Source organism: Phasianus colchicus, chromosome 1, assembly GCF_987193195.1.
Source record: "Phasianus colchicus chromosome 1, bPhaCol1.hap1.1, whole genome shotgun sequence".
Classification (NCBI taxonomy): Eukaryota; Metazoa; Chordata; class Aves; order Galliformes; family Phasianidae; genus Phasianus; species Phasianus colchicus.
This window is the reverse complement of record NC_143436.1, coordinates 85973242-85988453: the sequence shown is the minus strand read 5'-3', so window position 1 is coordinate 85988453 and position 15212 is coordinate 85973242. Positions and strand designations below refer to the sequence as shown.

The following is a 15212-nucleotide window of genomic DNA, read 5'->3' as shown; positions in this document are numbered from 1 at the left end:
CTCTCAAGGGAGAGTGTTCCTCATTAATTCTCTAGCTGATGTACTCACCACTGTGCACTCACCAAGGCATCCCACCCAGCTCTTTGCATTCTTTCCAGAAAGTCTGATGGGATCACAGCACAGCAGTGGGCACAAGAAAGGCTGCCCTGATGACTGCCTTTAAAGACGTTGTCAGCACATTGTGTTCATTCTCAAGTCATGAAGTTTATTCTGGGACCACTTGAGAGCTTTAAAGGTCCGTCCCCTTGCCAGGAAAATATCTATGCTGTTGAACTCTCCTTCAGATTCTCTCCACGTGCCATAAAGGGAATGTTCAGAAACCTAATCTGAAGGGGATCGGGCTGAGAATTCTTGTCTCCATCGGTATCATTAGGCATGAACTCTGATGGTGCCTTATGAATCAGGCGGCCTTTCTAATGCACATCAGCTGTGTCATGTGCCTCCAGCAGGGAGGTAAGCTCTCATGTGTCACTATTGCTTCAGACTGCTGGTACCCTGTGTGTGCGCTTAGGAAGATGGACAGCCTATAGATAGGACTGCTGCTAGTTAAGCAAATAGGAGTGACATGTTTTTCCCTTGGGGTGAGAGTGAGAGATGAAGAATGGTCTTGTGACTGAGGCACTGAGCTGTGACTCAGAAAAACAGAAAATTCTGTTCTCATCGCTATTTCTCAATTCTTGAGTGACCTTGACATATCACAATTACTGTTTCAGTTCCTGTCTTTGAAATGAGGAAGATAATGCTTTCTATGTCCTGCTTTCCTATGTGTAACTTGTTTTGTGCCCACCTGTCCTCCCTGGTGTGTTTATGTCACCTAGCCCAGTTAGTCCTTCCCTGTGGACAAGTCTTTAGATGCTATTATAACACCCCTGAGTAGGAACAGAGTGGACCCTTGGGCATGCATTGGCGTTGCACCAATCCTGACAGCTTCTTGCTGATCCTATTGTCTTGGCGCGTTTCAATGTAGCAAAGGCTGTCAAAGTCTCTTGAGCATTGAACTCCATGGTCTGAGCTACAAATAACAACCACAGTCTCAAATGGATAAACATCAGATGCTAAGCATTCACTGTTAGGTGCCGCATTGTAAGTGAAGGCAGATAGTTAACCTAATTTGGGTACTTCATCCAGGATATCAAGATGTGCTCTCAGTTCTGTTGGCATAGACTTGATAAATCAAAATACATAATCCTCGTGGGAAAGGGTTTATGTCCTATGATTTGAAAGGCAAAAGAAGTGCCAAATGCCTAATTGTATTTGGAAGGGAGATGATTCCAGCAAAGGAAAGGCTGTTTTGGACTCTATATATAAAGTGCCAGCAATTGTACAGGAAGGCATCTGAAGAATGGAAGCCACTTTCTTAAGACAGAGAGTGCATGCTAATCAGGTGGGAGACAGAGGTAGAATACATATCCTTGAGAACAGACATATCCTCAGTAAAACTTACCTGTTGGCAGGATCTCTTATAGAATCATAAAATAATAGAACTGGTTGAGTTGGAAGAGACCCTTAAGGATCATGTAGTCCAACTCCCTGCATGAACAGGGACACCTACAGCTACGTCAGGTTGCTGTGAGCCCCATCCAGCCTGACCTTGAATGTCTCCAGGGTCAAGGTATCCACCACCTCTGTGGTCAACCTGTTCCAGTGATTCACCACCCCTATTGTAAAAAACTTCTTTCTTATATCTAATCTAAATCTCCCCTCCTTTAGTTTGAAACCATTTCCCCTTGTCCTATCACAGCAGACCCTGCTAAAGAGTCTGTCTCCTATCTTATAGCCCACTTTTAGATACTGAAAAACCTCTGGCAGTCTTCCCAGAGCCCTCTCTTCTCCAGGCTGAACAGCCCTAGTTTGCAGCCTGTCCTTGTAGGGGAGATGTTCCATCCCTTGGATCTTTCTTGTGGTCCTCCTCTGGACACATTCCAACACGTCCATGTTTCTCCTGTACTGAGGATCCCACATCTGGACATAGTATTCCAGGTGAGGTCTCACCAGCATGGAATAGAGGGGCAGGATCACCTCCCTCAACCTGCTGGCCATGCTGCTTAGGATGCAGCCCAGGATACAGTTGGCTTTCTCGGCTGTGAGGGCAAGTCGCTGGCTCATGCCAAGCTTGCACCACCACCAATACCCCTGGTTCTTTCGTGCAGGGCTGTGCTCTATCCTTACATCCCCCAGCTTGTTCTGATAGCAGGGATTGCCATGACCCAGGTGCAGGAACTTGCACTTGGACTTGTTAAACCTCATGGGGTTCACCTGGACCCATTGCACAAGATTGTCTAGGTCTCTCTGGATGGCATCCCATCCCTTGGGCATGTTAGCCACACCACACAGCTTGGTGTCATCTGCAAACTTGTGGAGGGTGCACTTGATCCCAATGTCAGTGTCATGGTGAAGATGTTAAAGAGCAGCAGTCCCAGTACAGACCCCTGAAGAACACCGCTCGTCACTGATCTCCATATGGACATGGAGCCATTGATCTCTGGGTATGATCTTTTAACCAGTTCTTTGTCCATCAAACAGCCCATCCATCAAATCCATATCTTTCCAAAGAAAGAAAAGGATGTTATGGGGGACCATGTCAAAGGCCTTACTGAAGTCCAGATAGATCACATCAGTGGCTCTTCTCTTGACCACTGATGCAGTTATGACATCATAAAAGACAGCCAGGTTGGTCAGGCAAGACCATGCTGGTTATCCCATACCACGTCCCTGTCTTCCATGTACCTTAGCATAGCCAGCAGGAGGATCTGCTTCATGATCTTCCCCTGCACAGAGATGCGGCTGACAGGTTGGTAGTTCCCTGGGTCATCCTTTCTACCCTTCTTAAAAATGGATGTGACATTGCCACTGGGGACTTCACCTGACTACCATGGCCACCATCATTGAGACTGGTCATCATTGGTCACCATGTCACCCAGCTCTTAGGACTCTGGGATGCATCTAACTGGCACAATAATAGACTTGTTGACATTCAAGTTCCTCAGGTGGTCACAAACCTGATATTCACTTAGAGCAGGAAGGGCATTGCTTCCCCAGTTCTCACCTTCTGAACCACCTGCTGAAGGGCTGCGTGTTCATCAGTTGCCAGTGAAGTCTGAGGCAAAAAAGGTTGTTGAGTACCTCAGTCTTCTTGTGTTTGTTACCAGCCTTCCTGTATTGCTCACTAGGGGCAATGGACTTTCCAGCTGTTGTACCTACAGAAGCCTTTCTTATTCTTCTTTATGCCCCTTGCTAAGTCCTGTTCCATTTGGGCCTTGTCCTTCCTGGACCCATCCCTACATAGCCCAGAAGCACTCCTGCACTCCTCCCAGAGTACCTGTCCCTGCTTCCACTGCCTGTGCATTTTCTTCTTGCTGTCCAATTTGACCAGCAGGTCCTGGTTCAGCCATGACATTCTCTTGCCTTCCTTTCCTGACTTCCTCTACCTGGGGGACAGAAAGCTCTTGTGCTGGCTCTGCTCCACTCCCTTGTCCTTGAGGATAGATTCTCAGGGGGTTTTGTTGGCTAATTGCCTGAAGAGCTGGAATTTGGCTTTCTTAAAATTAAACTTCCTAATTTTACCCTTTGCTTGTCCAATATCCCTTAAGAGCATGAACTCCACCATTGTATGGTCACTACAGCCCCTGCAGCCTTCAATCCTGATGTCACCGATCAGTTCACTCATGTTGGTGAGCAGCAGGTCCAGCATTGCATCCCCTCTGGTTGGGCTATTACCCTGCTCAGGAAGTTATCCTTGATACATTCCAGGAGCATTGTGGATCACTCACAGCTCACTGTGCTACGTTCCCAGCAGAGGTCAGGGTGGTTGCAGTCTCCCAACAGGGTGGCAGCCTGCAAACACGATGCCTCTGTAGCTGGAGGAGGAAGGCTTTACCAACTTGCTCCACTTGATCAGGCATCCTGTAGTGGACCTCCAAACCACAAGTCTCCTTTTGTTGCTTCTGTTTCTAACTGTCACCCACTGGCTTTCAACTTGCTCGTGGTCGTTCTTAAGGGACAGCTCTTCACACTCTATTCCTTCCTTGACGTAGAGGGCAGCGCTTTCTTCCCTCCTTTCTCACCAGTCCCTTCTGAGCAGCTTGTAGCCATCAGTCATGGGAATCATCCCTCTGGGTTTTGGTGACAGCAACTACATCATGGTTTTCCAGTAGCACGGTGGCTTCCAACTCCTCTTTATTTCCCAAGCTGTGTGTGTTGGTGTCGAGACACTACAGCTGGACAGCTGGTCTTGTCATCTTCCTGGAGGATAAATCCTTAATTCCTTTGAAGTATTTACCATTAGTCTTCCTGTTGCCTTCATCATCAAAAGATGCAGCAGGCTAAGACCCCCGCTAGCACCTTGTCCCTTTAACTTAGCTGTGCTATCCTGTACTTTGTTATGGGCAGGCCCACTGTCACCCCTTTTCTCCTTCAAACTTAGTTTAAAGTCCTGTCAATGAGCCCAGACAGCTCTGGGGCCAGAATTCTTTTCCCCCTTTCATCCAGGTCTTCTAGGGCCTTACAAATCCAAGCTAAGTCAGCTGTTGAGAATGACTTCTTGTTTCCAGAAGGCGAGCAGAGTAAAGCTCTGTACAAGTGGAAAAATCTGGTTGAAGGAAGGGATTATGTAGGATTCTGCTTCAGAATCCAAACCTGCACTAACTTGTCTATACCCTAAGAAGAATAAGAGCATTGGGATGGGATGAATTGAACGGCAAGTGAAAAATTGAGAGAGGATGACATAGAAAGATCTTGGGAAGAAACTGGATGGAAAGAATGAATAGAGACAAGGAGGTTGGGGAGAATAGGGTAAAGGAATGAAGTAGGTGAGTTATTGAGGGAGTGAGAAAGAAAAGATGTAAGAAAGCAGACATGATGAAAGGAGATAAGCATTTCAGTGGGAGTGTGGTGAGGCATTTGTTGAGCCAGGTGTAATTTGAAGCAGACCTATGTCCATATATTGCCTTGAATGATGTATCTGTAACCCTCCTAGTAGATCTTGGGCAGGAATGTTATATACTTTCCTCTTGGATAGGGAAAAGTTTGTTATTAAGGCTCTGGCCTCTTCTTTAGTATCTCTCAGTATTAGAGCAAGTTAAAACTAAAATGTTCTGCAAACATGCTTATAAAGAATGACATTTTTTCAATGCTTGAAATTCCTTAACGTCTTGTCTGTGATTTGAATAATCCCTACAAAGCTATGTGTTTTCAGGTATATTTGGCTGACAGCAAATGCAGATGTAGAGAATGAGACAATTTCACAGAGATATCCTAGGCCCTCAAAGAAAGAATCTTTTTACATTAGGAAATAGCTTCATAGGTTCTTCCTGTTATTTTTACAGTCCAGACAGATGCTGTTCTAGCTTATATCTAGGATGAAGCTGTCTTTGCTTCAGCCTTCCTCCCGTACCAGGCAGTCACTGACTACTCAAGAGCTAGATGTGACAGTTGTTACGAGCTGTACTTATTTTACTGGGAATGTGTTTGTGTAATGTGTTTTCTGAAGTTCTGTGGTATATTAGGGTTTGAAGATAGCTCAGGCAAGGAAAGTGTGATAAAAACTGTTGGATTAACTTATTTCAGTGTATTTTCTTCCTAGAAGTTGTTCAGTTTGGAACACAGTGGCTAAAACATGTGCAAAACTTTGCAAAAGTAACTTGCTAATGAAAGTGAAACTAGAGGCTTCTTACCCTGGGAAAATCTGCATAGAGACTAGATTATGAAGTTATCAGAGTGGAAAATACCTAGACTGCACATCTCTTCTGGCATTTGTATAGATGCACCTCTAATTTAAACAAGTTTTAAAACACTGTGGTATGCTTGACAGTGCATTAGAAATTGTTCTTCCCAGCCTTGGCAGTCACATTTCCTTCTGATTCCTGCACACTATAGCTCTACACCTCCAGGTTCTTCTGGAAGGTCCATTTCGCTTGACCTTCCAGAAAAGCCACAATGCCTAACCCCAATTATGTACTCCTTAGTTTAATCATTGGCTGCAGTAGGAATACTAATCAGACCCTAAAATTACTTCCATGATTAAATAAGCAACTTCTGTTTACAGTTGCTTTTGCCACAACATAATTTGTTAATAACCCTCAAGAATCTTCTCTCTCAAAGCACCCCACTGGCTAGTACAAGCTACAGCACAGAAAGATTACAGAAGGAAAATTGCAGAACAACAAACAACCTTGCACGTAGGCTGAGCCCCAGCTCTAACCATTGTGCCTAATATACTGAGCCTGTGAATCTAGACAGCATCTAGGAACCCCTGCATCCAGATGACAACCAGTAAGGAAATTATGCATGGTGCATGAGTTTCATATCACACCTCCCAGACAAACAAGCAGTCCCACCAAGTCCCCAAGAGTAGCCAGCCTGTGGCTACTCACCTGCCTGCAACCCACCAACAACCTTAGGGCAATTCTCCTGTTGGGTATGGGAGCTGCTACCATAAAGAGAGAAAGGGTGGTCTGAACACAAACACCTGGAGCCTCAGTAAAGAGAGAAGTAAAGAAATTGGCAGCAGTGGTGTAGAGCTGAAGCTCTTGAAACCTAGAATTTATGATGTCCCACGAATAAGGCAATCTTTTTCTCAATTCCTTGTATTTGCATAGACTGTATATTATGACTAGTCTCTCTTTGGCAGTGGATATACATGAATGTGGCTGTACTGCACCCAAGCAAATGGTATTTTGTTCTCAAGCATTCCCAAGTGTTATTTGTGCAGTCCTGGAGTCTTAAAATGCTATGTGCCTGGCAAAATCAAAAGGAAGAGATTCACCCTGTGCGATAGGAAACCCCCTTCAGAACTGCAAGTATGTTGGGATTCCAAGGTTGCGCACACGCACACACACACACACACACACATAAATAAGAACTGCTCAGCTGTAGCTGGTTGAACAGCAGCTGTTGGGCACTGTGTGACACCATATACACTTAATCAGTTCAAGAAATGCAAGACATCCATTTGTTAAGCAGATGCTGGTAGCACGCTCAGAGAGGGAGAGCATACTAGGAATTTTGATTGAGGTACATAATTTCCAATAGTAACCCTTTAGAAAAGGCACCTTTAAAGATTTGGTCTATTGCTTTTTTTACAGTGCATCAGGGAGCATCTTCAGAAGTCTAAGGGTTATAGCAAATGGGGTTACATTCCCTAAATTAGGAAGAGCTGTTGGCTCTGCTGAGGCCTTGCAGAGAGATGCTGAGAAATTATAGGTCTGGGCAATCACCAACTGAATGGTTAATTGGAGCAAGTGCTGGATTCTATACCTGGGATGGAGCAACCCTGGGTATTTGTAACAGACTGGGGGATGTGATGCTAGAGAGGAGCACTACAGAAAGGGATCTGGGTTTTGGTTGACAGCAAGTTGAATGTGAGCCAGCAGAGAGCCGTGCCAGCCCAAAGGGCCAGCTGTACCCTGGGGCACACTTGAGCCCACACTGGCAGCACCCTCCCACAGCTCTGCACTGTGCAGCTGTGGGTGCCACAATTTAAGGACATTAAGCTTCAGAGAGTGTCCAAAGGAGGGCTGAAAAGTGTGAGGTGCAGCTGAGGTCCCGTGGTGTGCTCAGCCCAGAGCAGAGGAGCTGAGAGGAGGCCTGATGGCAGCTGCAGCTCCTCACAGGGAGCGGAGGGCAGCGCTGAGCTCTGCTCTGTGTGACAGCGACAGGGCCCGAGGGAACGGCATGGAGCTGTGTCAGGGGAGGGCAGATGGGGGTGAGGGACAGGGTCTGCACCACAGAGTGGTGGGCATGGAACAGGCTGCACAGGGCAGTGGGCACGGCCCTTAGTGCTGGAGTTCAAGCCGTGTTTGGATACTGCTCTCAGACGTAGAGTTTGGATTTTGGGTGCTGCTGTGTGGAGCCAGGAGCTGGACTTGATGATCCTTGTGGCTGTTTCCAACTTGGGATATTTATGATTCTGGGAAGACTTTGTGATACCATGTAGAGTTATTGGTTCAGACCTTTAAGCAAGAGCTTCTTTTATGTCTCTCATCCAAGTACTGACAAATGTGACTCACCTTACTGATAACGAACAAGTAAGAACACAGAAAAGTGAAGAAAATAAGTACTACTTAAAGTCAGCAAGAGAATAACTAAATACAACATGCTGAGCTCTTTTGCAAACTTCATTAACTTAGGGAAACCAGTCACCGGGCAGCAAACAGCTTATAAACTGTGGATCTCTACAAAGAGAAACATGGATAAACGTGGTTTGTAACTAAACTAGAAAAAAAATACACAGGAAAAAAACAGAGGATGCCGTGGTAACTTGTATCTGCTGGTGTGACTAAGGTAATTAAAGTGGCCCATATGGATTTCAGACCACCCACCCACCTCATCCTTAGTCAAGTCAAAACAAAGCATTAATTTTTTGAAAAGCTGCAGCAGTAGAAAAATATAGGCCTCTAAAAGGCTTATTAGACACTGCCAAGATCATTTCTGATGAGTATTTCTGTAAATTTGGCAGTGTAAATAAAACACCTGGGGGTTTTACTATGGAATGTAGGGCAAGGTAAAAGATCTTTGGAAGATGCTCCCCTTCAGGGAGCCCTTCAGGGCTTGTCTGTCAGGTGGAGGAGATGCAGATGACAAGGCATCATGGCATCTTCTCAGAGTGCCAGTTCTCTCAGTGCATCTCAGTAAGCCAGATTCTCCTCCCTGTGGTAAAACAGGATGAATTCCGTAGAAATAAGTGGCACAGAGTGAGCATGAGATCATCACTTGAGTGTGAGGTCACAAGCAAATCCTCTTTATAGAGCATTGTGACGCACCTTGTAAGGTGAGCCACAGATGGGCCAAAAATCCACGGCCCTGAGAATTACAGGTTGCCCACTGTGAAATATTCAAGTCCAAGTGATCTAAGAGCATAGTAGCTATTTACATGCAAAATTAGGCTCCTCAGTAATTTATGCCATGCCCTCAGTCAGGAGTTCTCTAGCATTTAGATTTTTTGGTTTGCATATGGTGTCTTCATCCTATCACCAAAGATGGTACGTCTCCTCAAATGTGGCTTGTTGACTGAAGTCAAAATGCCCAGTGGATAATCAGCCAGTGCTGTCCTCAGGGCCTGACACAGGGCTCTGTGTGACATTTCTGCAGAGCATTTCTGGAAGCTGTTGCAATGCTCAAGTAACAGTGGAACTGTTGTAGCAAATTCCTATGGTTCTCTCCTGCATTATGTATCTTCTGCCCCTTCTCATGTTTTAGTTTCTTTGTAAAACACTACTGTTTCCAGTGTCTCCCATCTGGATGATAATGTTCTTGGTTCTGGTGTGCAAAAGGATCGTGCAGCCTAAAGAGACTAGGTGTTGTTTTTAGGAAAATGTCACTGCCCACTGATTGTCTCTCTGGAGAAGGAGGAAAACAAGAAGGTTTTCAGGGGGTTGCTTCAATACTGCAGGCAGCACCTTTGTTTTCTTGCCTCTGGAGATCTGAAGGTCCCTGATCACCTCTGTTCTCACACTTCTGCTGGGGCTGGCCCTCCTTTTCCTTTTTGTTCTTACAGGATTCCTCTTTCCTTAGCTAGAATCTTTTGGATAAGATGAGCTCTGTGGCTGTATACATCACATTCAGTCATCTTTTCAATTCCAGGCCTGACAAAACTACATGAGGATGCTTTGCATGCACAGACACAATAGTAGGACATACCAACTAAAAAAAGATAGAGAAGATAGAGATGTTATTCGGTTTATACCAGCAGTCAATAGGAAACTGTATTCTTTTTGATCCCTAAATATTTCCTGTAACTTTTGAGAGAGATGCACAGAGGTGCTTTTTGTCTTTGAATTTGCTCATTTTCAAGTTTTCTGGTGGTCCTTGCTGACAGCTTGTAGCAATAAAGCAGAGAGGATCCATAAGCTAAGTCCCAGCATAAAAGTCAAAGAACATGGCAGTTAGTTCTGCTCTGGTCACTATGGAGAGACAGCTGCAGCTCACACATCTGTCCCATGGCTAACAAAGAGCAAGAGACAGCAGATGCTCTTGAGCTCATCACAACCCTTCTACTGCGCACCTGATTTCAGCATTTGTCCCAGTCAAGTTCCTCCCTGAGGCTGTGGGACAATTGCTCAGCAGACTGAGGCAGCAGAAGGCCTGGGTTAAAAAATCAGAACACATGAGAGCAGTTTTGAGCCATTGGGACTGGATTAACTGACTGCCTTTTCCAAAATAACTGAAAGCATTGCAAATTAATATTGTTCTCTCTTTGCTGAGGGGAGATTAGCATCATCTACAGGCAGTCAGGTCTTTGAGACCTAGTATGATCCATTCCTGCTGCTTACCACAGAGACAATACAAGGCCATAAGAGAGTCATGACAAGGCACAGTTTGGAATCTTTTTTTTTTCTAAGAAATGTTATTAAGAGTGAAGCTTTTTAGTTCTGTCCTTTAAGTTGCACATGAGACCCTCGGAGATGGATATTAAGACATAGATAATGACTCAGGAAAGTCAAGCAGATGGGCAGAGCGAGCTCTTCAGAGCAATCACAGAGGGAGAGAGAAGGAGTAGCTGCAAGTACATTTCAAGGTCAGCTTTATGAAAGAGAAACAAATGGCTGTAGACTTTGAAGGCTGGTGGCTCCTGGGTAGAACTGCTGCCTCCTTTTATGAAACAGAACTGCTGGAAAAAATGATGCATAGTGGGGCAATAATTCAGGACAGTGAGTTTTGGGAAACCCTCCAATGCTGTGACAAAACAAATCTTAAGAACTGTGACAGATCAGTCTCAGAGGGTTTGAATTGTGAGATTTGTCTTCTCAGAGAAGTTGCAGTGACTTTAAATATCCTGATGGAGATAAAGCTCTGCGCTCGCCTTTACTGTGAATGAATGTTATATTTGTATGAAAGTGTATTATGCCAATAAAACCATTTATGTTTGTTAAAAAAATAAAATACACTCCTGACTGAAGTAGTTATGGCTTAGCAAGATTGTCTCAGAATTAGTTAAGCAGAATATGTGGATCATACCAAACCACTCTAGGAGGCTGTGTTATGGTCATTAGGAAATGGTTTATATCTTCTGTATCCTTGACTAAGACTAGATTTGAGACTGGAGTAAATTGATTCTGTACCTCCCTGTGCCACCCTTACAGCTGCTTAGTTGTAAGAAGCTGAAGCAGTGTGGCCTGGAAGAGGGCTCATTTTCTAATTTATCCAGTCCCATGGCTGTAGAATTTAGGATTGGCAACTACATATATAGCAACTTTGTTAATGCTTGGAAGTGAATCTCGTGAGGTTGAAAGTTACCCAGAAAAACTTACTAGCATTTTTGCTTGAGGTCCTATGCTTATCATGCAACCATGAGCTGATTCTGAATTTTTTCAGATCTTCTGAACTGAAACATATTTTATACTGCTGGATGAGTTAACTTTCAACAAGTACATAACTTTCTGTCTATTCCTATCTATTAGCCAGTTATCTGAGGGTAGGAGCTTTGGCTTGAGTTGAACTATGGTGAAGTTATCAGTAAAGTCCTAGATTGGCCTGAATTGTCTTTAATTATCTCATTCCAAATATAATTCAGAAAATATTGGTCTAGATAACAGCAATAATGAAGGACTTCCATATACAATTGTTGTGCAAGAATATCTCCTACAAATAGTTATCAGAGTTAACTGGCCTGGAAAGAATAATGCCCCCTTGTAGCGAGTGGGAGATGACCTTGTAGTGAGTGGGAGAAATTAGGTGAGTGTCTTGCTGAGTGACTAAACTCAGCTTTATGAGTAGATATAATCGAGGTTTTCAAATAGGTAATTCAGCTTCCACAGCTGCTGGTTTTCTGAATTTTTTGACTTTGAGCTTTCACTGACTGAATGCCGGTTTCCTTGTCTGGTTAGTAGTTGAACAAAAAGTTTCAGTGTTGTTTACCCAAGATGATTCCTCACCTGTAGTAAAACCCACCATTATGTAAAATCACTTAATGTTTATCTTCTTTAAATCTACATTACTTTAGCAAAGTTGCAGTCAGTTTACAGTAATGCTAACAGGTCTGTGTAACTTAAAATGATATTTTGTGTTACCATGAACAGAAGCCAGTAATTAGAGATGATATTAGTGTTATATTAAATAACAAAGGTCTCTGTAGCTCAGTAACAAACATACTAGGAAGGGAATACAGCTGAATTCTCCCACAGGTGAGCTGTATTTGACAGTAACACCTGTGCTTCAGTTTCTTCCTTGTAATGAGAGAAAGACAGGACTTGATCCTGTGGAGTGCTTACAGTTTTCTGAACAGCTGCTATAATTGTTAAGGCTAAGAGCACCTCTCTTGCTTGCACTAGGACAATGGAAGCCCACAAAATAAGCAGCTCATTGTGTGAAATATTTATATATTCATCCCAATAAAAGTACCTACCCAATCTGCATAACTACAGTGAAGCAAAATTCAAATATATTAGCTCAGAATCACTGTTAAGGGCTTCCTAATAGATTCGTACAAATTTCACCTGACCTTCTTCATATTTCTCTTCACTGCATCTTCTGTCTTTAGAGAGCAGGTCAGTCTTCATGGAGCACTGAGTACAGAATATACTGTTTGCAGTGCATAAAAACAGGATTCATTTTAGAAAATGAGTTCCAGTGTCAAAGGCTGTGCTTTCCCATGGCCCTTCTTACCCAAGCTTACTCTGATTTTCAAGAAATTTAGAAGAGTAGAACATCAAAAGTATGCAGATCAAAATCCTAATGCATTTTTTGGGCTACTCTGTGGCACAGTGGTTGCTTAGCAGCTTGAATTAGGGATGAAAAAGGAAGAAAGATACAATAATTTAAGTATTAGTCCATTAGTCATGAAGGCCTAGCTGTTATGAGATGTCAGTCACTTCATTGTGTAAAATTCCCTATCTGTAAAATACATTTAACAGATGTAACTTTTCTTTTTGGGAACTCCTATGAAATTTTTTATATCTGCATCAAGAAAGCTGTGTAAGCCATTAACATAAGCAGGCAGTGTTGTTGGTTTTTTTTTTTGTTTTTTTTCCATGTAGTATATTGACCAGAAGACTTTCCATTACAGGTGTAAAGGAAATGCTACCTGCATTTTCATGGTTAACTTATAATTTGAAAAAGAAGGTGAAAATTTACGTGCAACGTTCATAATGTGCTATTCTGTCAGCAATAAAATATGAGGTGAAGTTTGATGGACTTCTGAAGCCATCCCACAACTTACCAGCTATCTTTTAGGTTCTTTATTTCTCTCTTCTTCATAATTTTGAAGATATCTTCCTATCATATTAGATGACTTAAGAAGACAAGACTGTATGCGTTCAAGTTGTTATGAGTGTTGAGGTGTGTTTTATGGCTCAATAACTAATTACAAGTCTTAAAAACTGTTTGTTTTATAAATCATGACTTTTTGCCCTTTCTGTAGCCTCTGTCCTTTCAGTTTCCTGCTCAAGCCAAAGGGTTAGTCAGGTGTGCCTCCTATGCCTTGCACACTCAGTGCGGCATCAGGACATGGTGAAGAAGTGGTGCAAAAGTGTTGCTCAGACTCAAGGGGAGACAGAAGATTCCTCCTGATGTCTCTACTCCCTCCCTTGTTGTACTGTAGGAAAGTCGAAGTGTGATCTTAGAAACTTGTTTCTAACTTTGAGCCTTTTAGGAACTTTATGAAAGTGTATCTACCTTTATCTCATCTTCCCTGAAGCCTCTTCTAACCTTAACTGAAATAGCAAAGAATGCTTCTTTGTTGGGAAGATAAAGACAGAAGGGAATAAGTGGGAAAATAAACTCTTTAGCATCTAGCTGGAACTGGTGATGCAGTAAATCCAATTCCTCATTTGCTGTCTTGCAATTGTCATTTGTTTCTGCCATAACACATTAATGTAGTTGAAAGGCTAACTACTTAAGCCACTGGATACTTGCTTTTTTTTTTCCTTTCTGTTTTATGCCCACTATATATTTTCATAGGTTGGATTGTCATTACAGTGAAGGTAAATTTTTTGTCCTTTTTCTAGGATCTAAATGTATCAGAAAATAAAGTCACAAAAGTATTTATAGTATCACTTGCAGTGTATCTGAGTATACCTAAACTCTAATAATACCCATTTTAATTAGTGACCTCTCGGGAGTGAGCTGAGAGTTCCATTTTTAGATACAAGATATTGAAGGACATGGAACTCTGGGACAGTTTCAGGACAATAATGTAGCACAGATTTCAGTAGCATAGTTATTTGCCCAGCAGAGGAATTGGGAAAGTTTATGATTGTGCCATTGAACATCAAAGTGTGCTTATACTGTGACTACACTGTGACTGAGACATCTTTAAAGTCATGATGTTGTATGTTAAACATCACTCCGTTAAAACATGGAGGAACAAGAACAATGTCATGGGAACGTGCCAGGGTAAGTTTAGCTTGGATATCAGGAAAAACTTCTTTACAGAAATTGTTGTTAAGCACTGGAATAGGCTTCCCAGGGAGATGGTTGAGTCACCATCCCTGAATGTGCTTAAAAACCGTTTGAATGTGGTGCTCAGGGACATGATTTAGCAGAGAGTTGTTAGAGTTTAACAGAGAGTTATTAGAGTTATGGTAATATGGCTAGGTTGTGGTTGGACTTGATGATCTTGAAGGTCTTTTCCAACCTGAGCAATTCTATGATTCTCTTCTTATTGCAGGTGGTTTTCTCTTCTATTCCTTCAGTGGCAGGGAAGGATACTGAGAGGATCAAAAAAACCCTCCTCATAAATAAATGGCCCAGAGTTTGCTGCAAACACAAGACTTTTGGCTTTTTTGACCATGGGGCAATTTACACAGCACCTGGCATGACAGCTGCAGATGGAACTCACCTGTCTGGGAGAGGTAAAAGGATCTTAGCCCAGGAACTGGTGGGACTCATTGAGAGGGGTTTAAACTAGGTAAGAAAGGGGACAAAATGAGGGCCACTGGGGTTGAGCAGGTAGTTCGAGGCTCAAAACAGAGCTTGATGGATGATGAGGGTGGAGTTCAAAGGGATGGAGAGGGGCAGGGGGATGCTGCTTCCCTAAAGTGTCTGTACACTAACGTGCACAGTATAGGAAATAAACAGGAAGAGTTGGAGATCTGCGTGCGGTCGCAAGGCCATGATCTCATTGCAATCACAGAGACGTGGTGGGGCAGCTCGCATGACTGGAATGTTGTCATGGAGGGCTATGTGCTTTTTAGGAAAGATCGGCTGGCAAGGCGGGGTGGTGGAGTTGCTCTTTATGTGAGAGAGCAGCTAGAATGTATTGAACTCCACCTGGGGAA

The 15212-nt window shown here is 43.2% G+C and overlaps 1 long non-coding RNA gene across 3 annotated transcripts in view; it reads left to right on the top strand.

Moving 5' to 3' along the window:
• The first annotated feature begins 2013 nt into the window (after nucleotides 1–2013).
• The window catches only part of LOC116242318 (uncharacterized), a 75288-nt gene continuing 62089 nt past the window's right edge, over nucleotides 2014–15212 (top strand). For all 3 annotated transcript variants that reach the window (XR_016471479.1, XR_016471478.1, XR_016471477.1), the window contains exons 1-2: nucleotides 2014–2791; nucleotides 14603–14786. This is a non-coding gene — a long non-coding RNA (uncharacterized LOC116242318). The remainder of the gene's footprint in view (nucleotides 2792–14602; nucleotides 14787–15212) is intronic.